General features: G+C 39.9%; 1 long non-coding RNA gene and 1 other non-coding gene across 6 annotated transcripts in view; both read right to left on the bottom strand.

Moving 5' to 3' along the window:
* Window positions 1-27,758, bottom strand: part of LOC115893205 — a 98,890-nt gene that overhangs the window by 54,171 nt on the left and 16,961 nt on the right. For 4 of the 5 annotated variants that reach the window (XR_004053179.1, XR_004053180.1, XR_004053178.1 and 1 more), the window contains exon 2: window positions 3,155-3,256. This is a non-coding gene — a long non-coding RNA (uncharacterized LOC115893205). Of the gene's footprint in view, window positions 1-3,154; window positions 3,257-9,401; window positions 9,523-12,894; window positions 13,050-27,758 lie in introns of those variants that run through there. The other variant, XR_004053177.1, reaches the window with a different exon arrangement.
* On the bottom strand, window positions 10,431-10,534 carry LOC115893387. The gene has a single exon (XR_004053398.1). It is a non-coding gene; the product is annotated as a small nucleolar RNA U13 (small nucleolar RNA).

Here is a 27,758-nt window from a genome sequence, read left to right as displayed (position 1 = left end):
TGAAACTCTTAAAGAAAACAAAGTGGAAAAAATTGTAATTCCCAGAATAACAAAAACATAAACTTAATAAGTATGTCAAATCTATGTGAAGACAACTATAAAATTGCCAAGGCTTAAATAGAGATATACCATGTTCTTGGATAAGAAGACTTGGCATTTAAAAAATTTAAAATTATTCCCCAAATATATTCATAAATATAATATAATTCCAGTGGAAATGACAACTGAATATTTTTTTGAAACTTTACAGAAGAGTTCTGAAATTCACTGAGAAAAATTAAACTGAAAAGAGTTAAGAAAAAAGACAACCATTTGAGAGGAAGGAGGATTTGAACTGCCAGATTTTTTTTTTAAAGATAATACAACTGAAATTAAAACAGTAGCATAATGACAGCAAAATAAACAAACAAGCCAATAAAACAGTGAGTCCAGAAACAAACCCAAGGATGGTGTCCTGGAGGTGTGTGTTTGTCTGGTGTTTGTGTGCTTTAGTATTTGGCATCTCAACACTTTTCCTGTTACAGAAACTGAAAAAAGGCATATCTTTCTCTTCTAGACAGCAAGGACATCAGCACATAACTGGTTTGTCCAGTGGGATTCCCACACTGAATCCAGAAGGAGTGATGCAAAGATGCAGAGACCATCAAGCTATCCACCAAGACAGTGATGATGTCAGTAATTCAGGAGAAGAGAACGTCTGGTGGTGGCACTGTCCTTAGTTTCTATTTAGGCTCTTCCTATAACAGTTCTGCACCAAGTTCTGGCAGCATTCTAATCAGACTATTCCTACAGTGGTCCTTGGCTGGTTCATCTGCTGCCAGCCTCCTTTGGCTCCTGTCTGATTCCTGAGACTGATTTTTAACTTTCCCATAGAATTTTGTATATAGATACTGTTACTCTTTCAATAAATTCCATTATACTTAATATACCTAAAATTGGTTACTAATGCTTGCAAATAGAAATTCTGACTTGTACAGAAACTGGTAATGGGGATTCAGTTACAAACAGCAGACTTTCAGGGAAATCAGGAGAATCTGGGTATGCAGACTCATTGTGTTTGAAGATAATAAAAACCAATTAATATTCAAAGATGAGATCTGGAAACCCACAGCCTGTAGTAGTAAAATAGCTAATGAAATTAATGCCTGTGAGGATTAGGATTGAGTTGGGTATTAAAGACAAGACCGTGGGGGACAGAATTGCTATTTTCACAGAACAGTATGAAGGAAATGAGTAATTCAAGAGCTGGGTGCTAAGGCTAGCTGTTTCATTTGAAGACATTAACAAATGAAAATCTCTAAATTCTCATCTTAAAACATGAACCGAAACCCAAGTATGAATTTGTTAAAAGAAACTTTTATAGCCCCAGGATGGAGATAGCTATAAACCAACATTTGTTCTTGTCAATTGCTGATTTGCAAATCAGTCAAATTCACCTCCTTACCTGGGGTCTTAGAAGAGCATGTGTTAAAGTGCTGATTCCGAAAGAGTAAGACCTTTAAAGTTAAAATGCTATATAGGGGAGAATTTGAAGAATGCAGAGACTCCTTGCCCCCAAACTCAGCCTTCTTTGCAGCTGAAGCTTTTACGTATAAAGCTATTTCTCCTGTGTTTGAAGAGGCTGAAACTCCCTAGTTTGAGGGAGTTACCTTATAAGAGGTTCTCTTATATCCTACTCTTACTCTGCACTATCTCCAGATCTGCAATTAGAGTCAAATTTGCTGGGCACGGTGGCTCACACCTGTAATCCCAGCACTTTGGGAGGCTGAGATGGGCGGATCACCTGAGGTCAGGAGTTTGAGACCAGCCTGGCCAATATGGCGAAACTCTGTCTCTACTAAAAAATACAAAAATTAGCCAGGGATGACGGCGGGTGCCTGTAATCCCAGCTACTCGCGAGGCTGAGGCAGGGATAATTGCTTGAACCCAGGAGGTGGAGGTTGTGGTGAGCCAAGATCACGCCACTGTACTCCAGCCTGGGCGACAGAGCAAGATTGTGTCCCCCGCCCCAACCCCCCAGAAAATTCTAGTGTGCTTCAAGAGGCCAGTTTACAAAGTGAAGCTTAGTAAGCTATGCAACAAAGGAATGGAAGAACTTCGCTAATTAATCTGTGGGATGTGAGTTAGAATAGATTTTAAGAATGTTGAATGACGAAGAGGACACAATTTGAGATTGGGTTGAATTTACTAATAGGGCTTACAAGAGATTCTGGATTATTCTAGTTTGAGAAGCTAGGAATAATTCTGTTTGCTCTGCTAAATGTTCATCGAAATTTAGACTGAGGGGTGAGTCATACAAAATAAAACTGAGATGCAAATCTCTTAGGTAAAATGTAAAGGAACACATTTTTAAATTTTAGGAGACAGGAATGCTGGATTAGATTTGTCATATCTGAACCAACCACCCACCTCAATTGTGTCTTCCAAAAAAGGATCTAGCCAGGTGCAGTGGCTCACACCTGTCCCAGCTACTTGGGAGGCTGAAGTGGGAGGATCACTTCACCCAGGAGTTTGAGGCCAGCCTGGGCAACATATCGAGACCCTGTCTCTAATTAAAATAAAAATGATAACAAGGTCCAGAAAATACTCTTTACAAAGGCCTTGAGAAACAAATCTATGAGGGAAGGGTCAGCATATTTGAAACGTGATTTAGAGAACATTTCATGTAGACCAGCGATGATGCTGAAAAGAGGTTACAGTTGAATTTGGCTTACTGAGTTTCAGAGGGATGGCAGGATCCCAGAGCGACATGGTCTAGATAGCACATTTGCATGGGGCTAAGTTGAAAGGTAGTAGGGTCAGTGTGAAAATCAGAATGCTCTGACTCATGGATTCATGGGAGGTGATTAACTGATCATGGAGTCCCCAGGACTGAAATAAATAAGAAGTCACTAAGGTCCTACTTGATTTGTATAGCAAACAAGCAAACAAACACAAAACCTTCATGTCTAGAAAAGAGAGACAGTATCCAATTTCCAGATGCAAATCAGTTCTCAGACACAGTTAAAGGAAATCTGAATACGCTCAAGGAAGTGCCTACTTGAATATACCTCCTGGAATACAAAGGGACTTGTGGCCATTTATTAGGACAGTTGTGAATGATGAAGCAGAAATAGTTCACTTTCATCTGGTACAGACAAGAATATAGCTTTACCTTCTTGCCACAGGATTACATCACCTTTTGGACCCTGGGTCGCAATGAAGTCAGCAGAAAGCTTCTTATTTCCTCATCTCACATGATACCAGATTATTCATCCTATACAGGTGGGGACAAAAGAGTAGAAAGCAATAAATTCCTTGGACACCTTGAAAAAGACATGTGAGAGCTCGAGTGGGAATTTTTCAAAGGTCCAGTGGTCTACAGAACATGTTTGGCTGTAATTCTAAAGTGAGAGATAAACTGTTGTACCTGAGCTCCTTTCCAATATGAAGAGGCACTATTTTGGTGGAACTCTTTGGATTTCAGAGGCTTGCTACTAGGTCCCAGTGGAACACCTAAGCCTGAGACACCAAGTGACTTTGCAGTCATAACTGCCTATCAGGATCCAGGTGTTAATTCAGGCTCATAACTCACTAGGCCTGGATAGTCCTGAGGATGAGTAAGTTTAGTGAGCACGTTCCTTGTATTCTCCTGCTACTTACATCTGTCACACTGCTGTCCCTCCCTAGCTTACGTGTGAGTGTCTCATGGGGTATTCACTATGTCCAATTGATTTGAGAGGAAAAAATTAAAATCTTGGTTTACAGATCCTTTTTTCTTGGCTTGAAGTGGGTTGCTTTAGCATTTACAGCTCACTCCAAGACCCAGAAAGACCAGGAGAAAGGACGATCCTTGGCCGGGCACGGTGACTCATGCCTGTAATCCCAGCACTTTGGGAGGCTAAGATAAGAGGACTACTTGAGGCCAGGAGTTTGAGACCAGCCTGGTCAAAACAGTGAGACCCCATCTCAATCTATAAAACAAAAAATAAAAAGAAAAAAAAGGGGTAATCCTCAAAATGGGCAGAAATTGAAATAATATGTATCTCATTGTTCAGTTTGCCTGGAATTAGCAGTGGCTAATAGTTTGGTAACTTGACCAGTGACTTGGAAGGGTTAAGATTGGTCACAAGGAAGTCTGAGTAAAAAGTACATGAAAGGACCTCTAGGAATGGGCCAGAAGATGTGAACATTATATCTCATATTATCATTGAAAAGGAAAGTAGATATGATCAACTTATCTAGTTATCATGCTTAAAATTTTAATTAGTTCTGGAACTTACACTGAAGATTAATATGTACATCCAATAAACTTGATCCAGCAGTGGTTGAATCTGCCAGTGTGTGTGTGTATGTGTGTGTGTGTGTGTGCATGAAAAATTCCTCCTAAATCCTTCCTCACTCTCATTCTTCCCGTATAAACAAACCCTTACGTTCCCCTGAGTATGGTTTAAAAGCCACTGAACTAGTTCAATCTCACTTTAGAGAATAAGAAAATATCCAAAAAATTGACTTGATCTGTCTCAGGCCATATAGTGTCTACCAGAATAAAGGCTCAAATTCTCCTCTTAAACTGGTGCTCTCTCCAAAATAGCACGTGACTTCTGTAATTGAGAATAAATTCAATATAATGGCAACTCCACTCTTCCCTATTATCTAATCCATTACTCATCATGACAGAAAAGTATCACCATTTTCCATTCTTCAAAGCATGGAAAACTGAATGGCAGGATAGCTGCTTGAATGTAAAAAGATTAAATATTAGAATGCATATTTGTAATTTCCATCATATTACCTTTCTCCCTTAGACTTGGAGTGGCCTTCCACCTATAAGTGGCAAACAGTGTAAAGGACATTGTATTCATTGTTAAATTAAGGGACAGGCGGCTTAAATCTTTGAAAGATGTCTCCAGTTGTGACTCGTATCTAACGTTGCACTGTCTAATACAGTAGTCACTAGTCATATGTGATGATCAAGTTGAAATCTGGCTAGTCTGAATTAAGATATGCTGTAAGTCTTCAAAATCTGGTGTAAATTTACCAGATTTTGGTGTAAATATACACCAGATAAAGATATATATCTGGTATATATTTAGATACCAGATATATATCTGGTATATAGATATAGATATATAGATATATATCTGGTGTATATTTAGAAGACAGTATGAAAAGAGAATGTAAAATATTTAATTAGTAATATTTAAATATTGATTCCATGTTAAAGTAATCACATTAAACAATTTTGGTTAAAGAAAATACAGTATTAAAATTAATTTCATAAAGAAGACAATCTGAAAAGGTTGTACATACTGTGTGATTCCACCCATATGACATTCTGGAGAAGGCAAAACTCTGGAGACAGTAAAAAGATCAGTGGTTGTCTGGGATTAGGGTGGAGGGAGGGATGAACCGGTGGAGCACAGAGGATTTTTACGGCAGTGAAACTACTCTGTGTGATACTATAATGCTGGATATAGGTCATAAAGTTCTCCAGACTCATAGAATGCACAACACCAAGAGTGAACCCTAAAGTAAACTGTGGACTTTGAGTGTTCCAATGTAGGCTCATCAGTTATAAAACATGTACCATTCCGGTGGGGGATATTGATAATGGGGTAGGCTATGCATGTGCAGGGGCAAGGGGTATATAAGGAGTCTCTGTACATTCCTCTTAATTTTGCTGTGAACTTAAAACTGCTCTAAAAATAAAGTTTTTTTAAAAAGTCTATTAAAATGTATTTTATATGTTTCTTTATACTTTAAAAAAATATGGCTATTAGAAAATTTAAAATCACAAATATGGCTTGCTTTATATTTTTATTGGTCAGTGCTGATATAAGGGATTTTGCAAAAGAATGGAAACCAAACCAAGCAGAATTTGGCCAGTGTTTCCTGTAGCTCATTAGTGTTGTCAGAATTATAAAGATGTTAGGTACTCACACAAGTGTATGTGAGCTACTAAGCTTTCAATTTTGGCAAAGTCACCATCTGCAAATCGCAATTTCACACTTTCCAAAAAATATTGGAATGATAGTGAGCTAGTCCTCAAGGATAAGGACTGTGTCTAGTTCTGTTTTTAATACAGAACAAGTTACATTGCTGGCATTTGATAATTTTGCTTTAAAAATCAGGTGGACTAGAGCTTTTAGTTCTTCAGGGAAGGTACAGGGAAAGTGGGCCTCTGGTGAATTGCTTTGAACACAGAAATATTTACTTTGAAAATGTGAGCCTCACATTACTTCATCATATCTATCCAATTTTATTTCACTATAAAATTTTAATTATTCTGCCCTTAATCATGAAAGTAGAGGAAGGCAGAGTAGACAATGAGTTAATGGTATTCTCTATATGCGATACACAGAATTTTAAGGTGGCTATAATTATGTTTAATTCTATTCATTAAATCAAAGATTTCTCCCAGACCAGTATACACCAGCATGTGACAGAAATCACAGTTAATGCCTTCCTCATCAGAGACCAAGTAGGACTCCTAACTTCCAGAATGTAATGATTACTTTGGCATCCTACATTGTGCATCAAATACAATAAAGTACAAACAACCTGCCAAGATATAATGTGAGTGCTACAATGGGACATCATACATTTTAGCTCCATACCTGCTAGAAGTATCATAAAAGAGAGTGGTGATACTCAGAATAGTGTCTTCTCAAATCTGTTCCTCCTCCTTTTCCTGTGTTGATGGCATCCCCATCTAGTCATAGTCCTATATTTCCTCATTTTCATCCCCTGTGTCCAAGTGGTCATTCAGTAGTACCAATTCTACCTTTCAAATGTCTCTTGAATCCTTCCATTTCCCAACAATTTTCAGCGTAACTTTCCTAGGTGATTCTCTCATCAACCCTGCCTTGGACACCTGGAATAACTTTTATGTAATTAGGTTTCCAGCACAAGCACCTATTAAGCTGTTTTTATTTTCTCCCCATTTTATTGAGGCTCCAAATTGCCAGCAGAATTATTTATCTAAACATATCCTTCCCCTGCTTGAAAATTTGCCAAATGGATCCCCATTACCTGCAGGATAAAGTCTAAACTTCACATGACATTTAAGGCCCTATATATTATAATCTCAATTTACCTTTCCAAACTTATCTCCCGCCTCTCTTACCACACCCTAGACCCTAAACGTCCAAGTTTTATTTTTTAATCACATAATCAAAAATCCATGAAAATTCCACATTTTTAGAAGTTGATAATAGTGAGGGAATTGAAAAGACCTGTATACAGTAAAATGAATATGCCTCAAATATAAATCTATTACTTGTAGAAAATTTATTCTATGCATTTCCTTTTGTCAATGAAGTGTTAATTCTTTTGATGGCAAGTGATAGAAACCTAATTTGAATTTCTTTGATAAAAATGAGAAATTATTGGCTTATGGGTTCCAAAGAAGGGTTATAAAGCCAAACAAAGAGATGAGCAGAACTATAGTTCTACCTCAGAAACCCCACTGCCCTCAAAATTCCCTTTGACAACTGGCTTGGCCCTTCTCTGCATATCAGCTTCATCTGCTCTCACTGCTGACAGAATCTGCCCAAAGCAGAAAACATGGTTACCAACAGCTATTTGGGTCAGTGTCCTTTAAGAACCATGTGGCTGTCTCTCTTTCTTCATTCCAGTTTGAAAAAATCCAGAGGAAGGCCTCTTATTGTACTGGCTTAGATCAGGTGCACCTATCCCTGATTTATCAAGTATGGCCAGGAAAGTAGGATCATGTAAACACAGAAAAGTTCTGGCTGTAGCCATGTGGATGGTGGTGGGAGATGAGGATATACTCCTTAGGAAAGAGTGCTGTTAGTGAAGGCAATCGCACAGATATCTGCCAGAGCAAGTAATTCTTAAGAATTTTAGTGGAATTAAGTCAGAAGAGCTGAAAGTTAGATAATTAATTACATTTAAATTATATATTTAATTATATTTAACTTCATTTATAATTACTAATTGATCCAGGTCTAATAGCACTGTAGCTGGCCCCACAATAGATTTTTAGACTTGTTTGGCCTCCAAGTTTGCACTCATAATTTGCTTATTCTTATTTTTTGTTAGTTTTGTTTTAGGTATCTAATTATATTTGTTCTAAATACTAATAATTTCGTTTCCTAATAGTTGTAACTCATATTTCTATTTTGTTGTTATTTTACTTGCCAGAACTTCCAGAACTATAGGAAATAATCATTTGTGCTACTGTAAAGTTTATATGTATGTGTGTTTATGTATATAAAGACTACTAGTGTTAGGAAGCAGGAAAAGGGTATCTCCATTAAGTGACTATTTACATTCCTGTTGGAGCTAGAAAGGAACATAAAGATACCAGGGTTTGTAACAAGTCAGTATGCAGAGGATGGTATTCCCAGTGTTTGAAACAGGCCGGGTGTGGTGACTCATGCCTGTAATCCCAGCACTTTCGGGGGCCAAGGCAGGAAGATCACTTGAGGCCAGGAGTTCAAGATCAGTCTGGGCAACGGGGTGAACTACAAAAAATTAGCCAGGCGTGGTGGTGCATTCCTGTAGTCCCAGCTACTGGGAGGCTGAGGTGGAGCCCAGGAAGTTGAGGCTTCAGTGAACCATGTTCACACTGCACTCCAGTCTGGGTGACAGCAGAGATACCATTACAAAACAAAACAAAACAAACAAAACAAAACAAAACAAAACACTGAAACAATGTTGGGTTGTTAAACTAACATATAGGTTGGTGAACTACTGCTGCCCTGAGATATCACCCTTTCCCACCCCTCATTCTAATGGGCCAATAACTAAATGGTTAGATCATAGTAGGGGGCTGTCCATTCTGATTGGTTTCAATTGTTTTAATATTTTGATTATCAGTGATATTAGAACCCAGTAATTTGACTATACTCCTAGCGGAATATACTACCTTGGGATACACACACACACAAAACAACTGCAAATAAATCTTTAATGACCAAATTGTCAGACACAGAGAGAGAGAGATTACAAGCTGCCTCTAGCTCACTGAGCTCCAGTGGAAAGAGAAGGAGGTAAGAAAGATTTCCATACTATGGCCCACAAAGCTATCAGTGGTAAAGCATTCAGGAAGTTACTGGATATAAAAGTCACCTGCAAGAGTTCACCCTCTACTGGAGTGCTGAAGAAACTTCATCACTGAGATACTACTGCACTGGTACTGTGGTACTCTATAAAATTAAATATTATCTGAAGTCTATCAACTCCTGATTTGCTAACTTTCCTTCCAGCATCTGGTGCAAGAAATTTCTCAGGACTTCAAACCAGATCTGTGCTTCCAGAGCACAGCCATTGGTGCTTTGTGAAGGCAAGGGAGGCCTATTTGGCTGGCCTTTTTGAAGACAACAACCTATGTGTCCTCCATGCCACATGTGTAACAATTATGGCAAAAGACATCCAGCTAGCACATAACGTACGTGAAGAACATGCTTAAGAATTCACTGTGATGGAAAACATTTCATTCTTCTCTCTCTCTCTTCTTCCTGACACCGGTAGTTGTGAATGTTAGATTTTTTTCCCCATGAGGTCAAATGGTACCTATACAATGACAACAAGTGGAAAAACAGAAGGCAGAAATCAGGTACTGGCAATTTCTCCATATTCATTTGTGTATGAATTTTCAATATAAATGCAGGGACACAGATTTGATTTTATGAATGTATCAAATTTTCACATGTACAATAAAAATATGCACTATTGTGTATCAATAACAAATTTTAAAAATGCAAGGACACAAAGCATTAATGCAAGTCAAAATGTTTCAGTGAACAAGTTTTAGCAGTTCAACTTTTTTTTTTTTCTGAGACAGAGTTTCTCGTTACCCAGGCTGGAGTGCAACAGCGCGATCTCGGCTCGCTGCAACCTCCACCTCCTGGGTTCAAGCGATTCCCCTGCCTCAGCCTCCCAAGTAGCTGGGATTACAGGCACCCGCCACCATGCCCGACTAATTTTCATATTTTTTAGTAGAAGCAGAGTTTCACCATGTTGGCCAGGCTGGTCACGAACTACTGACCTCAGGCAATCTGCCTGCCTCACTCTCCCAAAATGCTGGGATTACAGGTATGAGCCACTGCACCTGGCCAGCAGTTCAACTTTATAACAATATAAATAAACCTGTTAAAATTTTCTGGACAATGCCAGCATTTGGACTTTTTAAAAACAAGCAAATTTCTTATTCATGGCAACTAAATAATGTTAGCAGCATTTGATAATACAGTCGATTCTGTGCATTCACTGTACTTTTCTGAGTTGTCCTACATGCAAGTATAGGTTTTTAATGTCTGTCTTCTGTCCTGTTCCTGTAAGTTTGCTATTAAAATATATTAAACTATTTTTTTAAAAGGAGAAAATGAAAGAAACACAAACATTGGTCATTCTATGATATTAAGGAATATTTGTTAATTTTTAAGGTATGCTAATGGTATTGGTATTATTATTATTTTTCATGTCAGACGGGTAATGTGCTGATGACATAACGAGGTTCAAGGGTGGCACATCTCACGCATGCACGTGAACACCCAATCATCACGCTTATGAACTACAAAAGGATCAGGATTATGTTTTTAAAAAGTCTTTCCCTTTCATGATAAATACTAAAATATTTACAGATCAAATAATATAGCTGGGCTGCTTCACAAGAATCCACTGGGTGTTGAGGTAAAGAGAAAAGTGAATGGGTGTAGATGAAATAAGAGTGGTTATGAAGTGATGATCTTTGTGGCTGTGGGATTGGTTACTGAATTAGTCTCTCTATTCTTGTGTATGATAAAAATTTTCCATTATAGGCCTACTATGGTGACTCATGCCTGTAATCTCGGCACTTTGGGAAACCGAGGTGGGCAGATGGCTTGAGCCCAGGAGTTTGAGACCAGCCTGGACAACATAGCAAAACTCTGTTGCTACAAAAAATAGCCATGATCATGCTGCTGTACTCCAGCCTGAGTGACAGAGTGAGATCATGTCTCAAAAAAAAAAAAAAAAAAAAAAAAAATCCATTACAAAAAAATCAACAAAAAAGTTACATTTATTTACTATCACTCCTGCAGGTCACGTAACTAAATTTCCTAACTTTATGGTTGGAAAAATTTGAGCAAAGAATTCCCCCAGGACACTTTGCAAAAAAGCACTTTGGAAACCTCTTGCTCTTTGGAAAAAAAGCAAGGACTTTGGAATCTCACTTACTATACCAGCTATGTGACTTGTGGCAAATTACTTAACCTTTTCAAGTCGCATTTGAGTTATCTGTATAATCAGGCTAATAGCATTTATCATGACGGGCTTTGTGAGAACTAAAGGAAATAGCACCTGTAAAGGGCCTAGCACAGTGAGCAGAGAGTAGACGCTCAGTAGTTGGCAATTGTCACTATTATAAAGTGTCTAAGATCATACAACTTGTAGTAGTACAGTCAAGATTTAAAGCACAGGTTTCCTGATGCACAATTCTGCCATATTAGGTTATTTCTTTTGAGTAACAAGCTTTTAATAAGTACCAGCTGAACTGAAGAAAACAGAGAAACACCTGAATGGAAATTAATGAACAACTGACAAGAAGATTTGTTTCCCTAGATATGATATCATATCATATCTTCAATAATGGCATCAATCTTGTTTCTCATCGACAGTCATGGCCTGACTGTATCCTTCCCATGAAAACATTTGGTTCCATGAGGGCTGGTTTAAATAAAAGGAATTTGCTTTAGGAGGGTTTCTATTTTTAAATCTGTAACAGAAGGCCCCATATGCAGCACAACTACCTATAGATGATAATCTGACTTGACCAAGGTCACCCTGCTAGAGAGAGGCAGAAATGGGTTTAGAACCTATATTTCCAGGTATATATATTTGCTTTCAGTAAATATGCTATTTTTATTTATTTTTGAGACAGGGTACAGTGCAGTCGCATGGTCATAGCTCACTGTATTCTCAACCTCCTGGGCTCAAGCAATTCTCCTTGCCTCAGTCTCCTGAATAGCTAGGACTACAGGTATGGGCCACTGTGCCTGGCTAATTTTTAAATTTTTTTCTGTAGAGACATGGTCTCACTATGTTGCCCAGGCTGGTATTGAACAGTTGGCCTCAAGCGATCCTCCTGCACTGGCTTCCCAAAGTGCTAGGATTACAGCTGTGAACCACAGCGCCTGGGCTGAATATATTATTTTTAGATGTTTACACGTTAGGAAAAATAATTTCCACTATAAAGCATACAATGTATGGTACTGTCTTTCTAAGAATCAACAATAAGGAATGTTCCATTTATCATCACATGGACTATTGTTTTTCTTCTTTCTTTTTTTTTCTTTTGAGGCATCAGTTTCAGCAGACACCCTTTGCCAGATGCTCCTGGCACTCTGAACTTCTTATCATCTGATCTGAGGAAGAGCTGCAGGGCTTTAAACAATGTATGTATTTATTGGCATTATTCTCTTTGTTCTCTACTTACATAAGCCTCCCCAGTTCTTTCTTCTTTCTCAGTAATTTTGGAAACCTTTCATAGGAAGGGAAGAGAGAATAGGATGTCTTTATTCTCTGTACTTCTTGGTGGAAGCGAGGGAGAATATATGATGGAACTGATGAATGGAAATGATAAAACTAAAGGACTTTACCCCAGTCACTCTGCTACTATACTAAAGAAAAATTTAATTGTGTTTAATAAACACCTAACATTGTGCTAGATACTGAGAATACACAGGTGATTCAGACATTTTATCAGTTTGGTGTACCTGCCCTCAGAGAGCACAGAGTTTAGTAGGTTGGGTAGATGGGTATCAAAACAACTATAATAAAAAGCTAGAAAATATAACCGTTAGAGGTGAAGATGAAATGCTTTAGCAAGAAGAGAGAAGTTCTGACAAGAACAGACAGGCTTTCAGAGAGAAAGTGGAGTGTGGTTGGGGCCACGAGGGATCTTACTTCAGCAGACTGAGAATCAGAATTTAAGACTTGTTACTCCGAGACTGTTGGTGGTTACATCATATGAAGGAAATTGGAAAGGACAGGGTGTATTCTGAGAACACTGGTGTGGCTCCAACTGCCAGCAGCAATTCCACTTGAGGGTTCTTTCTTGCCTTTTCAAAACAAAATGTAAACACAGAGGATAAATATAATCAAACCAAACCAAAGTTAAAAGAATAACAATACGATACGGAACAGGCCAGGTTCTTTCTGTTCCAGAACCCACGTGTCAAGAAAGAAGCCATATGTATCTCTACAACATGAATGTGGCTATCCGTTCATCAAATTTTTTTTTTTTTTTTTTTTTTTTGAGACGGAGTCTCACTCTGTCGCCGGGGCTGGAGTGCAGTGGCCGGATTTTAGCTCACTGCAAGCTCCGCCTCCCGGGTTCACGCCATTCTCCTGCCTCAGCCTCCCGAGTAGCTGGGACTACAGGCGCCCGCCACCTCGCCCGGCTAGTTTTTTGTATTTTTTTTAGTAGAGATGGGTTTCGCAGTGTTCTCCAGGATGGTCTCGATCTCCTGACCTCGTGATCCGCCCGTCTCGGCCTCCCAAAGTGCTGGGATTACAGGCTTGAGCCACTGCGCCCGGCCTCCGTTCATCAAATATTTAATGAACCCCATTGTGTGCTGGGCATTGGGATAAATGCTGTGGACAAAGCAGTGAACAAGACAGCCGTAGCTTCTGAGTTCACAAAGTCTATATTCTGACTAGGGACACAGTTTTTAAACAGCAACTAATTACATAACTACAACTGTAACAGGCAGTGTAAAGAAGTGAAGATGCTAGGGGAACAGTCTGGGGTATTAGGAATTCTTCTTTGAAGAAGTCACATTTGAACTGAGCGCTAAAGGAAGAGTGAGGGCAGAAGCTGGAGTTCGGGGTTGAGGGCAGGAGAAGAGTGTTCAGGGTAGCACCACCAGTGTGGGTGGCCAATGAAGAGTGAGAAAGCTAAGCGGTTGGGTGAAAACCTCTTTGTGCATGGCCTTGTAGGCCCCATTCATGATTCGGGTCATTACCCTTAAACGCCAGGAAGCAACATAGTTTTGAAAGGTCAGTTTGAGTGCAAAATGGAGAAAGGATCAGAGAAAAGAATAGATGACAAAGACCAGTCAGAAGGCTACTGGGACCTGCCTAGAATCCAGGCAAAGAAATGAGGGTGACTTGTATTAGGGTGGAGACACTGGGGATGGAGAGATTCAGGAAGAAAGTTTGGGAGGAGGAGGGCAAGATCTGAAGAGAAAGTCTGGCTTGACAAGATCAGTTGGGTGGTGTGTGTGTGTGAGTGTGTGTGTGTGTGTGTGTGTGAGACAAGATCAGCTGGGATGGTGTGTTTGTGTTTTTAAAAGATCAGCTGGGATGGAGTGTGCGTATGCGTGTGCGAGAGACAAGATCAGCTAGGGTGGTGTGCATGTGCGTGTGCGTGTGCGTGTAAGACAAGATCAGTTGGGGTGGTGTGTGTGTGAGACAAGAGCTGTTGAGGTGGTGGGTATGTGTGTTTGTGGGTGTGTGTGTGAGACAAGATCAGCTGGGATGGTGTGTTTGTGTGTTTAAAAGATCAGCTGGGATGGAGTGTGTGTGTGTGCGTGTGTGAGACAAGGTCAGCTAGGGTGGTGTGCATGTGCGTGTGTGTGTGTAAGACAAGATCAGTTGGGGTGGTGTGTGTGTGAGATAAGATCTGTTGAGGTGGTGGGTATGTGTGTTTGTGGGTGTGTGTGACACAAGATCAGCTGGGGTGGTGTGTGTGTGTGTGAGAGACACAAGATCAGCTGGGGTGGTGTGTGTGTATAACAAGATCAGCTGGTGTGGTGTGTGTGTGAGAGAGAGAGACAAGATCAGCTGGGGTGGTGTGTGTGTGTGTGACAGAGAGAGAGAGAGGGAGAGAGAGAGACAAGATTAGCTGGTGTGGTGTGTGTGTCTGTGTGTGTGACAAGAGCAGCTGGTGTGGTGTGTATATGTGTGTGTGTGACAAGATCAGCTGCGGTTGTGTATGTGTGTGTGACAAGATCAGCTGGTGTGGTATGTGTGTGTGTGTGAGACAAGATGAGCTGGGGTGGTGTGTGTGTGAGAGAGAGAGAGAGACAAGATCAGCTGTGGTGGTCTGTGTGTGTGTGTATGTGTGTGAGACAAGATCAGCTGTGGTGTGTGTGTGTGATTGAGAGAGACACAAGATCAGCTGGGGTGGTGTGTGTGTATAAAAAGATCAGCTGGTGTGGTGTGTGTGTGAGAGAGAGAGACAAGATCAGCTGGGGGTGGTGTGTGTGTGTGTGACAGAGAGAGAGAGGGAGAGAGAGAGACAAGATTAGCTGGTGTGGTGTGTGTGTCTGTGTGTGTGACAAGATCAGCTGGTGTGGTGTGTATGTGTGTGTGTGTGACAAGATCAGCTGCGGTTGTGTATGTGTGTGTGACAAGATCAGCTGGTGTGGTGTGTGTGTGTGTGTGAGACAAGATGAGCTGGGGTGGTGTATGTGTGAGAGAGAGAGAGAGACAAGATCAGCTGTGGTGGTCTGTGTGTGTGTATGTGTGTGAGACAAGATCAGCTGTGGTGTGTGTGTGTGATTGAGAGAGAGACAAGATCAGCTGGGGTGGTGTGTGTGTGTGTGTGTGAGAGAGAGAGAGAGAAACAAGATGAGCTAGGGTGGGGTGTGTGTGTGAGAGAGAGACAAGATGAGCTGGGGTGGTGTGTCTGTGTGAGACAAGATCAGCTGAGGTGGTGTGTGTGTGTGACAAGATCAGCTGGGGTGCTGTGTGGGTGTGTGTGTCTGTTCCATAGCAGTGAGAGGAGTCAGAGTATCCCTAAGCAGGGACCAGATTTTAGACTAACAAATCTGCACCACTTTTAGTTATATTCTCTTTTGCATTATACTAGAATCCTCACACTCTTGAACCAAGCCCAAAGTCAGACCAGAACGTCAAGAATCAGTCATCTTTTCTTAATCCCCATATACTGAAACTGTGCAAGATTTGGCTTGTGGGATCACACCCTAAGCATTCCTTAATCCTTTCCGAGAACCTTGTGCAAAGCTTTAAACAGAGAGAACAGACAAGGATATCAGGAAGACAAAAAAGAAAAGAGAAAACCCGTAATCAGCTAGAAAGAAAAGGATGATAAGTAAATATGGGTTAGCTGTACTGAGTTAAAGAAATACATTGGCTGGGCAGGGTAGCTCGTGCCTGTAATCCTAGAACTATGGGAGGTCGAGGCGGGCAGATCCCCTGAGGTCAGAAGTTTGAGACCAGCCTGGCCAACATGGTGAAACTCTGTCTCTACTAAAAATACAAAAATTAGCTGCGCGTGGTTGCATGCACCTGTAGTTCCAGCTATCTGGGAGTCTGAGGCAGGAGAATTTCTTGAACCCAGGAGGCGGAGGTTGCAGTGCGCCGAGACTGCACCACTGCACGCCAGCCTGGGTGACATGACAGAACAAGACTCCATCTCAAAACAAACAAACAAACAAAAAACAAAAAACAAAAAAAAAAAAGAAAGAAATATATTGGTACAAGTTCCCAGGCCTTCCTGTTTTGGGTGGAGATGAAATAATCCTTTAGAGAGAATCTTAGATGCAACTATGTTTGAGGCCCTTATCTGCTGGAGGAACAAGAACTTAGTAGTGCTAAAGCTTGGACATTGTAGTCACATTGCAGGTTTGGAGGGTTACATACACTCAGTGAAAATTATTTAGAGTCCCCAATTTCTATAATTTCATTACAAAAAGGAGAAGGAAACAGGGAGCAGATAGGGCTTAGCTGCTGTTGTGGAAACAGGAACTTCGTGTCATATGAAGTAAGCTCTGGGACAGGAATTTTAGCAATAACAGGTTGACCCTTGGCAAGTCTGCACCTCTGTTTTCTCACTTAAAGTAAGGAGATTATATAAGATGGAGATTTTCTAAGTGCAACTTTTGGTCTAATACAGTATAGAAAGCAAAGTCCAAAAGCTTATACTATATAGATTTGAGTGGAAAAAAAGCAAGCAAGCCATTTACTGAAGGCAACAGGGAGCCTTCTCTGCTACATTTCAAATAATCTTATTAAACTGAGACAGGATCCACATGTGGATTCCTTTCTCTGGGCTCCCGACTAAGAACTGATTGCCACCACCTGTTTTTGTTCATACCAGCATCTGTTATTGTCTAAAACAAATATTCTCCCTTCACTACAGTCCTCAGTTTCTCAACAACTTTAAAAACAATTCAGGAAACCAAGCACTCTTGCCAAAGACGCGGGTTCATGTAAGTTTCTTCAACCCCAGCCTCCGAGGATCCTTCCCCAGGGCAGCCAAGTCTCAGGCTTCTTTTCCAGGCACCTCAGTCTTCTATAACAAGGGGAAATTTTTATTTAACCATAGAAATAAATACACCTTTATAACTTAAATTTTTTTCCTATAGGTTACTGGGGTACATGTGGTATTTGGTTACATGAGTAAGTTCTTTAGTGGTGATTTGTGAGATTTTGGTGTACCCATCACCCGAGCAGTATACACTGCACCCTATTTGTAGTCTTTTATCCCTTCCCCCCTCCCACCCTTCCCCTCAAGTCCCCAAAGCCCATTGTATCATTCTTATGCCTTTGCGTTCTCATAGCTTAGCTCTCACATATCATTGAGAACATACAATGTTTGGTTTTCCATTCTTGAGTTACTTCACTTAGACTAATAGTCTTCAATCTCATCCAGGTCACTGTAAATGCCATAATTCATTCCTTTTTATGGCTGAGCAGTATTCCATCATATATATGACACACATATATATATATAAAAGTTTCTTTCTTTCTTTCTTTTTTTTTTTTTGAGATGGAGTCTTGCTCTTGTCGCCCAGGCTGGAGTGCAGTGGTACGATCTCAGCTCACTGCAAACTCCGCCTCCCGGGTTCAAGCGATTCTCCTGCCTCAACCTCCTGAGTAGCTGTGATTACAGGCACCCGCCACCATACCTGGCTAATTTTTCTACTTTTAGTAGAGATGGGGTTTTGCCATGTTGGCCAGGCTGGTCTCAAACTCCTGACCTCAGGTGATCCGCCCAGCTCAGCCTCCCAAAGTGCTGGGATTACAGGCATAAGCCAGCGTGCCCAGCCTACATCACAGTTTCTTTATGCACTCATTGATTCATGGACATTTGGGTTGGCTCCACAATTTTGCAACTGCAAATTGTGTTGCTATAAACATGTGTGTCCAAGTATATTTTTCGAATAATGACTTCTTTTGCTCTGGGTAGATATCCAGTAGTGGGATACATCTTCTTCACCTACTCATCGTGACACATAAAATTCTCATATATAAGTGGGATCTAAGTAGTGTGTGTACACGTGAACTTAGAGTGTGGAATAGACAATGGAGACTCAAAAGGGTGGGAGGGGAGGGGAAGAAGGATGAGAAATTACTTAATAGGTACACTGTAACATTATTCCAGTGAGGGTTCCACTAAAAGTCCAGACCTTACCAGGAGGTAGTATATCCATGTTAGCAAAACTTTACTTGTACCCCTTAAATTTATACAAATAATTAAAAAATAATTTTATATAAATGGAAAACAATTCCATCAATGGGGAGAAAAAACTTTTATTAGATAACTAGATATAAAACTTTAACATAAATATCCTTGGGAGAAACACTTAGGTATTTACTAAGCTGTAAATGTCTACCATTTTCCAATAGGTTTTCACAGATGGAAGAGAAAGTTCAAAGTTGCTGACCTTCTGGATTGAAGTGGAACTGATTGGGGAGAGAAGGATCAGAAGGAGAAAAATTTGGAGTAAGGGTAGATTTTTACTGCCCAACTTTGCCAAAGCTTAGCCTTTGATACTTAGGGACTATAAAGTGACAATTGGATTGACAGAACAACCATCTCTGGTTTCCATTTGCTTTGGAAGTGGGGTCCTCCCAGACCCCACTAATTAGTGTAATTAGTGAACAAATTTCACTAATTACTCTCAGCATGAGAATGATCAACACTGGTCTGGGCATTTGACTTTTGGTGACAATAAATTATATAATTTCAGAGTCTGGGGAACTTTGGTAGCATTTTGTCCACTTCACTAGGCCAAGAATTTGAAAATTACCTTCTTCTAAACTTCAGTGTCTATTTCAGGGATATCATAAAATTTTACCTAAATTTTCATTTCTAAATTGCAAAACTATTCTATTAGATTAGAAGCTTTTTACCCATTATCCTTAGTCTCCACCAAAGGGTAAAATACTTTATAATGTTTGTGCGTCTGCTGAGCTGCTGTCTTCTATTTTAGAGATAAAGAAAATGAATCCTAGAAAAGGAAAATGTTTTTCCCAAGGTCATGGAGTGAGGTAACAGTAAGACAGTACGAGGACTGAGTCTTCTGTGTGTTCTTTCTACAGCCCTGTGCTGTTTTCTCACAACTGTTTTCTTTCTTCGAGTACTTAGTTGTGGAGGCTGGTACAGCTTCCCACAGTTCAGTTGGGTGCAATTATTGTTTGTCTCTCTTTTATTTTAGTGTTTTTAATCCATTTACTGTCTAGCAGTACTGAAAGCATCAAATGGGAGTATTTTCTTGTACTAGGCAAAGATAGCATAGCATTAAAGAAAAATTACTAGGAAGAAATACATAAAAATATTATCAGCATATTTCTTGGGTAGTAGAATTACAATATAAATTCAAATCGTACATTTAAATAATTTTAAAAATAAAAATTTTTTTAAATTAAAAATTTTTTAGATTAAAAATTTTAAAATTAAAAAATTTTTAATCTAAAAAATTTTAAAAAATGGTTAATTGTATTAATAATTAATATATTTTTTATTTTTAATCTTTTTTGTATGCTCCATTTTTCCTAAAATGATCATTAATTTTAAATATTTTATTAATATTTTTCTCATGAATTACTTTATAATCATAAAAGAACATTCTATGTAATATATGTATAATATTATAATATATATATGATCTCCTCTTATTTGTATTGTTTGAAAGGATCCTAACTTCACTTACATAGAGCGAAGCAGTGGGCTCCCATTAAAAAGGGTGAAGGACACTTTAATTATCTTACAGATATTTGGACAGTTAAGGAGGGCATTTATTTGTGCCACTCCATTTCCCATATTGTCAGCTGAAAGAGCAGACTGTTGTCTGAGATGATTGCTGGTCTTGTAGCTGAAACCAGCTCAGTCCCCTTTTATTCGTAGGCTCTGTCTTTTGGCTCTCTATAAATGTGCAGCCTTTTTTCATTCTCACCAACCTACTTATTTCCACACATATCATACACACACACACACACACACACACACATATATATTTATATTTTAATTAATTAATTGATTCAAGATAGGGTCTGGCTCTGTTGCCCAGCCTGGAGTGCAGTGGCACAATCTTGGCTCACTGCAAACTCTGCTCCTGGGCTCAAGTCATCCTCCCATCTCAGCCTCCTAAGTAGCTAGCACTACAGGCGTGCACCACCATGCCTGGCTAATTTTTGTATTGTTTTGTAGAGATGGGATTTTGCCATTTGCTCATGATGGTCTCAGACTACACATGTATCTTTTTTTTGGAAAAAAATCCTTCTTACTTATCCATGTAATTCAAGACAACAAAAAAGTATACGCTATTAATCGTAGGGGTAGATTTTGTATTTCACTTAGCAGGTAAAAGGTTATTGAGCTAATTTCCTTAACATTGCACCTCACCCTTCTAAAACACATAAAAAGGAGTATAATCCTAGGCTTTTGTATGCTAGAAATAAAAATAAATTAAAAATGAACCTCAGAAACTTTTAATGATGTGTGTGTGTGTGTGTGTGTGTGTGTGTGTCAGAGAGATACAGAGAAAAGACAGGAATTGGTTTTACTCTTCTGTGCATCAGCCTACATATGTTTTAAGGTGTTTTTCTGCATTCATTAAAAAAATTCTAATGAAATCCCATAAAATTTAAATTCTGTGTCTCTTTCAAAAGACAGAAAATATAGAAAATTTGAATCTCTCAATGATCATCTCATGTATTTATGTTTCTTTCCCCTTTCAGCTTCCTTCTCCTTTTCTGAACCCCAACCACCCTCACCATGCCAGTTCCCTGATGCTACTAATCAAAATAAAAAATCTGAAAACAGTATCTGTTTTGCTACTTTTCAGCTATGCCCAGATATTAACCATTAACCCATTTATGCTGGAGGTTGCAAAAATTTTTTTTGTGCATGAAAAATCAGAACTTGGCGATGATCTTGAGCAGTAGGATATAAATAACTCCCACAAGCTTAGCATTCCAATAATGGAACACTAGGCATACATATTAAGAGCCTAAGAAGCTGTGCCAATTTGCTACTGACATTTTTCTACTTAATAGTGTAGGTTATATATATTGTAAAAACGTACACATTTTACCCAAGGGACTTAGTAAAATAAAGCTATTTCATTTAGATTTTTAAAAATGCAGCCATACATATTTTCTGCCAAAGCTGTCTCTCATGCAAAACATTGGCTCACCAAGCCAGATACGGCCTTCCTCATTAAATTTTTTTTTTGCCATAAAAACTGCTTTCTTCAGTTTCTTGTTCTCCAGGACCATATGTGAAGGTCAGAACCTATCCAAGACATAATGGAATAGATTATCCAGTTCAATTAATGATTTCAATGGTTTTTATGGAAAAATACCTTCTGGAATTCCATCGTAGTAACTCAAATAAAGGAGGTTTCAGGACAAAGGCAGCCAGTGAAGGAGGCCTTCCTTTCTTGTTTTCCCTTTTTCTTGCTCCCCTTTGTCCCTTGCTCTCACTCTCCATCTGCAATTTTTTTTTTTTTTTTTTTTTTTTTTGAAACAGGGTCTTACTCTGTCACCCCGGCTGGAGTGCAGTGGCATAATCATGGCTCACTGAAGCTTTGATCTCCCAGGCTCAGGTGATTCTCTTACCTCAGCCTCCCAGGTAGCTAGGATCACAGGTGTGCACCACCATACCTGGCTAATTTTATTTTTTGTACAGACGAGGTCTTACTATGTTGCTCGAGCTGCTCTTCAACTCCTCAGCTCAAGCAATCCACTTGCCTCGGCCTCCCAAAGTGCTGGGATTACGGGTGTAAGCCATTGCACCAAGCCTGAGTTCTTTTAGACAGTGTTGAAATTGGAGATCACTCTATCCTTATTTTGTTATGACAAGTGGTATTAATAAAAAGGGTCTAGGTTCATGTGTAGGTACAAATGTAGATAAAGGATGTGGCACCTAACCATCAATTCTTTATACACTTGGCAGATGTGATTGAGGTGCCTTTTGACTAGTCTTACTTCCAGGGGTTAATTCCTAAAGTATTCTTTGGTTGCCTTCTCATTGAATTATAGCTGTAAGCCTAGGATTTAACTAGACACAAAGATTCACAGGGTTTAGAATTAGCTACAAAACAGTACACTAATTTTTTTTTACAAAACTGTTACTTTTGGGTTTCTTTACATTTAAAATAGATTTTGGGGCCTGGCGCTGTGGCTCACATCTGTAATCCCAGCACTTTGGGAGGCTGAAGTGGGGAGTTGCTTGAGTGCAGGAGTTCGAGATCACCCTGGGTAACATAGTGAAACCTGTCTTTACAAAAAAATACAAAAATTAGCTGGGCATGGTGGTGTGCACCTGTGGTCCCAGCTACTTTGGAGGCTGAGGTGGGAGGATCCCTTGACCCTGAGAGGTTGAGTCTGCAGTGAGCTGTGATTGCGCTACTAGACTCCATCTTGGGTGACAGAGCAAGACCCTGTCTCAAAGAAAGAAAAAAAGATTTTGAGGGCAAAGAGGGACATATGAGATGTCTCTGGGAGTGGGAGAGCACTGTACAATAAAGTACAATGAAGGCAGCAGAAAGGTTAAAAAAAAAAAAGTGAGAAGTTAGCATTCATTTCCCAGGGCCTTGCCCAGTCATCTTGACCTTGCCATTGAGTCCAGAATACTTTTGCTATAATCTTCTGCAAGGCTGGATCCAGGCAGGCTTGTAAAAACAAAAATAAAGTTAAACTTTGTTTTTGCAATTCTTCCCAGTGGAACCTCCCTTGCTTTATCTTAAATCCTTCATAAGTTTCTTTTGCAATCTCTTAATCACTCCTAAGGGCTACCTACATCAGTAAACCTCTACCCACTCCATGCCCTAAAGCATCCCAGGCTTTTCTTGCTCTTCTATCTCGATTTCATTGGCAGAGAACTCTGCCCTGGTGCCTAGCCGTACCCTTGCATCTGTCCTTATCTGTGATGAGATTGCGAGATAGCTTTATGATATCTTTACTCCCTCTGCATGCCAGCAACTTCATGCGTGAAGCTTGAACTACTACCTGTAGGTGATAACTTCCAAATCTAAACATTTCTATGTGTTACAACTGTAGGTATCTCAAAATCAATGTCTGAAAACTGAACTTATTGTTTCCCCTGCAAATATGCTCTTCCTTTTCTGCTCTGTTAATTAATTTCTCAGTAGATCAGGCTTGAAAACTGCTCAAATTTTACACTAGTAAAAGTTTAAATGTCATCCATATCCTCAGATTTCTCTAATTTCCTATCAGAATGAATCCCTTTCCATCTACTGTACCCTGGCAGTACTTTACTTATATCTATAGTAGAGCATCTGGGATCAATCACCTTGTATATACTTGTAGTCATTTCTAAGGATGCATATGCTTCTTTGCAAAACCCTGAAAGTCTCAATCTATCTTTTCCCAGCCTTCCTAACCAGATCCTGGCATAGCAGATGGGGGTGGCAGGGGTTGGGTGTCACAAACTATAGAAATTGAAGCCTCTACTGAAGTATATGCTTCAATGTTGGCTAGGTTCTCAAGTATGTCTTTACTTAGCACACTCTCTCATTCTCCTCTGCAACTATTCCAGTCGTGACTGTTCCGTTCCTCAGACATCCTTCCCTTGCCACCATCCCTTTACCATTACGTAATGCTCTTCTTTGTCTTTTTTGAACTTTGTTGGTTTAAAGTCTGTTTTATCAGAGACTAGGATTGCAACCCCTGATTTTTTTCACTTTCCATTTGTTTGGTAAATATTCCTCCATCCCTTTATTTTGAGCCTAAGTGTGTCTTTGCACGTGAGATGGGTCTCCTGAATACAGCACACTGCTGGGTCTTGACTCTTTATCCAATTTGCCAGTCTGTTTCTTTTAACTGGGACATTTAGCCCATTTGCATTTAAGGTTAATACTGTTATGTGTGAATCTGATCCAGCCATCATGATGCTAGGTGGTTACTTTGGACATTAGTTGATGCAGTTTCTTCATAGTGTCATTGGTCTTTATATTTTGGTATGTTTCTGCAGTGGCTGGTACTGGTTTTTCCTTTCCATATTTAGTACTTCCTTCAGGAGCTCTTGTAAGGCAGGCCTGGTGGTGACAAAATCCCTCAGCATTTGCTTGTCAGTAAAAGATTTTATTTTTCCTTCTCTTATGAAGCTTAATTTGGTTGAATATGAAAGTCTGGGTTGAAAATTCTTTTCTTTAAGAATGTTGAATATTGACCCCCACTCTCTTCTGGCTTGGAGAGTTTCTGCAGAGAGATCCGCCGTTAGCCTGATTGCTTCCCTTTATAGGTAACCTGACCTTTCTCCCCGGCTGCCCTTAACATTTTTTCCTTCGTTTCAACCTTGACAAATCTGACGATTATGTGTCTTGGGGCTGTTCTTCTTGAGGAGTATCTTAGTAGTGTTTTTTGTAGTTCCTGAATTTGAATGTTGGCCTGTCTTGCTAGGTTGGGGAAGTTCTCCTGGATAATATCCTGAAGTGTGTTTTCCAACTTGGTTCTATTCTCCCCATCACTTTCAGGCATACCAATCAATCATATGTTTGGTCTTTCCACATAGTCCCATATTTCTTGGAGGCTTTGTTCAGTCCTTTTCATTCTTTTTTCTCTAATCTTGTCTTCATTCTTTATTTCATTAAGTTGATCTTCAATCTCTAATAGCCTATCTTCTGCTTGATCAATTTGGGTACTGATATTTGTGTATGCTTCATGAAGTTCTTGTGCTGTGGTTTTCAGCTCCATCAGGTCTTTTATGTTCTCTAAACTGGTTACTCTAGTTAGCAGTTCCTGTAACCTTTTATCAAGGTTTGTAGCTTCCTTGCATTGGGTTAGAACATGCTCCTTTAGTTCGGAGGAGTTTGTTATTATGCACCTTCTGGAGCCTACTTCTGTCAATTCATCAAACTCCTTCTCCATCCAGTTTTGTTCCCTTGCTGGCAAGGAGTTGTGATCCTTTGGAAGAGAAGAGGCATTCTGGGTTCAGCATTTTTGTGCTGGTTTTTCTTCATCTTCATGGATTTAGGTACCTCTGATCTTTGATGCTGATGACCTTTGGATGGGGTTTTTGTGTTGGTGTCCTTTTTGTTGATGTTATTGCTTTCTGTTGATTAGTTTTCCTTCTAATAGTCAGGCCTCTCTTCTGCAGGTCTGCTGGAGTTTGCTGGAGGTCTACTCCAGACCCTTTTTGCCTGGGTATCACCAGCAGATGCTGTAGAATGGCAAAGATTGCTGCCTGCTCCTTCCTCTGGAAGCTTTGTCCCAGAGGGGCACCTGCCAGATGCTGGCCAGAGCTCTTGTGTATGAAGTGTCTGTCATCCCCTGCTGGGAGGTGTCTCCTAGTCAGGAGGCACAGTGGTCAAGGACCCACTTCAGGAGGCAGTCTGTCCCTTAGCAGAGCTCAAGCACTGTGCTGGGAGATCCAGTGCTCTCTTCAGAGCCAGCAAGCAGGAATGTTTAAGTCTGCTGAAGCTGCACCCACAATTGTCCCTTCCCCAAGGTGCTCTGTCCCTGGGAGATGGGAGTTTTATCCACAAGCCCCTGACTGGGGCTGTTGCCTTTCTTTCAGGGATGCCCTGCTCAGAGAGAAGGAATCCAGAGAGGCAGTCTGGCTACAGTAGCTATAGCAGTGGGTTCTGCCCAGTCTGAACTTCCTGGTGGCTTTGTTTATACTCAGCTGGAAACGCAGAAATTACCTGCCTTCTGCGTTGGTCTTGCTGGGAGCTGCAGACTGGAGCTGTTCCTATTCAGCCATCTTGGCAGGATCCTGCCTGTCTTTTCTCATTTATGTTTCTCTCATTTTGCCTCTATACAATGAAGACCATCCTTCATGTTAGCCTGATTACCAATTTTTTTTGAAGATCTATCTTATTTTTTAAAAGGCTCTATGTACACTTTTGTTGTTGTTGTTGTTGTTTTGAGACTTGCTCTGTTGCCCAGGCTGGAGTGCAGTGCTGCTATCTCTGCTCAGCTTCGAGACCATCCTTCATGTTAGCCTGATTACCAATTCTTTTTGAAGATCTTTCTTCTTTTTTAAAAGGCTCTATGTACAGTTTTGTTGTTGTTGTTGTTGTTGTTGTTTTGAGTCTTGCTCTGTTGCCCAGGCTGGAGTGCAGTGCTGCTATCTCTGCTCACTGCAGCCTCTGCCTCCCAGGTTCAAATGGTTCTCATGCCTCAGCCTCCCGAGTAGCTGGGATTACAGGTGCACACCATTATGCCTGGCTAATTTTTGTACTTTTAGTAGAGACAGGGTTTCACCATGTTGGCCAGGCTGGGCTCAAACTGACCCCAAGTGATCCACCTGCCTTGGCCTCCCAAAGTGCTGGGATTAGAGGTGTGAGCCACCACGGCTGGCCTCTTTGTAGTTTTTAAAAACCATTTTGTTCTTGCAATGATGTTATTACCTGACCATTTGATGTCACAAGAACATCAAACTATTTTCTTGTGGACACAATACTCCTGTCCTACTTTCATTAACACTCTAGAGCAGTAGTTCTCAAACTTTAATGTTCATCAAAATCATCTGGAGGGTTTGTTCCAACACATATTGCTAGGCTCCATTCCCAGATTTCTGACTTAGTAGATGCGGTGAAGGGTCTGAGAATTTACATTTCTTACAAATTCCCAGTGATGCTGATGTTGCTGTTCTGGGGACTAGACTTTGAACCAATGCTCATTAGGATCATTTGGAGAACTTTTAAAACATACAATTGATGCTAGGGTCCTACCTCCCAGAGATTTGAATCTAATAGGTGTTAGGTGTGGCACTGCTCTTTACAAATAATTCCCTAGTGATTCAAACAAACAACCAGGATTGGGAACACTGACCTAGAGGCTGACAAAAATTAGATTTTAAAAAGCCAGCATGCCTGCCTCCCTACCTCTTGCAACTCTTTCCTTCCACAAATATTTGCTAAGTATTAGTAATGGTAAAGGTATCCTGCAGACATTATGCACATAAAAGAGTTGCCTATGATATGGTTGTTGTCCTCTACTAGTGACTATAGTATATGGTAGATATAGATGTATACATAAACATCTACAATATAAGAAAATATAAAATCCATATAGGCCATATGGATTTGAACCAAACATATGAACCAAACAAAGTATTACAGAAGAGTGCAGGGGTAGGGGGGATAACTTCTAGATAAACGAGGAGGCATTACGAATGGCGGTGGTGGGGGAGGTGTTTTCTGCATAATAAAATTGTTGGCAAGAAACTCTTTTTGTTAGGGGAATAGTGCATGAAAAATCTTGGAAGGTAATTTTGGGGCAAATCTTGAACAGCCTTATATGCCAGAAGACAATAATGGTAGTATTGAAGGTTTTCATCAGAGCTGTCAGTGTGGCAGGAATTTACAGGATGAAGTGGAAAGTGAAAAACAAATAGAAGCCTTGTCTAGGTATTAGAGACAGTGCCCTGATTATGTGGGTAGTTTTCAAATTAGAGTTTTTAAATTAAAAATATGAAAAAGAGTTTTACTTAGTTGATAATAGTTTTGAAGTAATAAGATGACAAAGTGTTTGCAAATATTCATTTTAAATTTCTCTGTAAGTTATTGGGAGAGGTGTACCCTTAGGCAGAACTTGGATAGAAG

The sequence above is a fragment of the Rhinopithecus roxellana genome, chromosome 14 (assembly GCF_007565055.1).
Source record: "Rhinopithecus roxellana isolate Shanxi Qingling chromosome 14, ASM756505v1, whole genome shotgun sequence".
Lineage (NCBI taxonomy): Eukaryota > Metazoa > Chordata > Mammalia > Primates > Cercopithecidae > Rhinopithecus > Rhinopithecus roxellana.
This window is presented reverse-complemented; position numbering and strand designations above follow the sequence as displayed.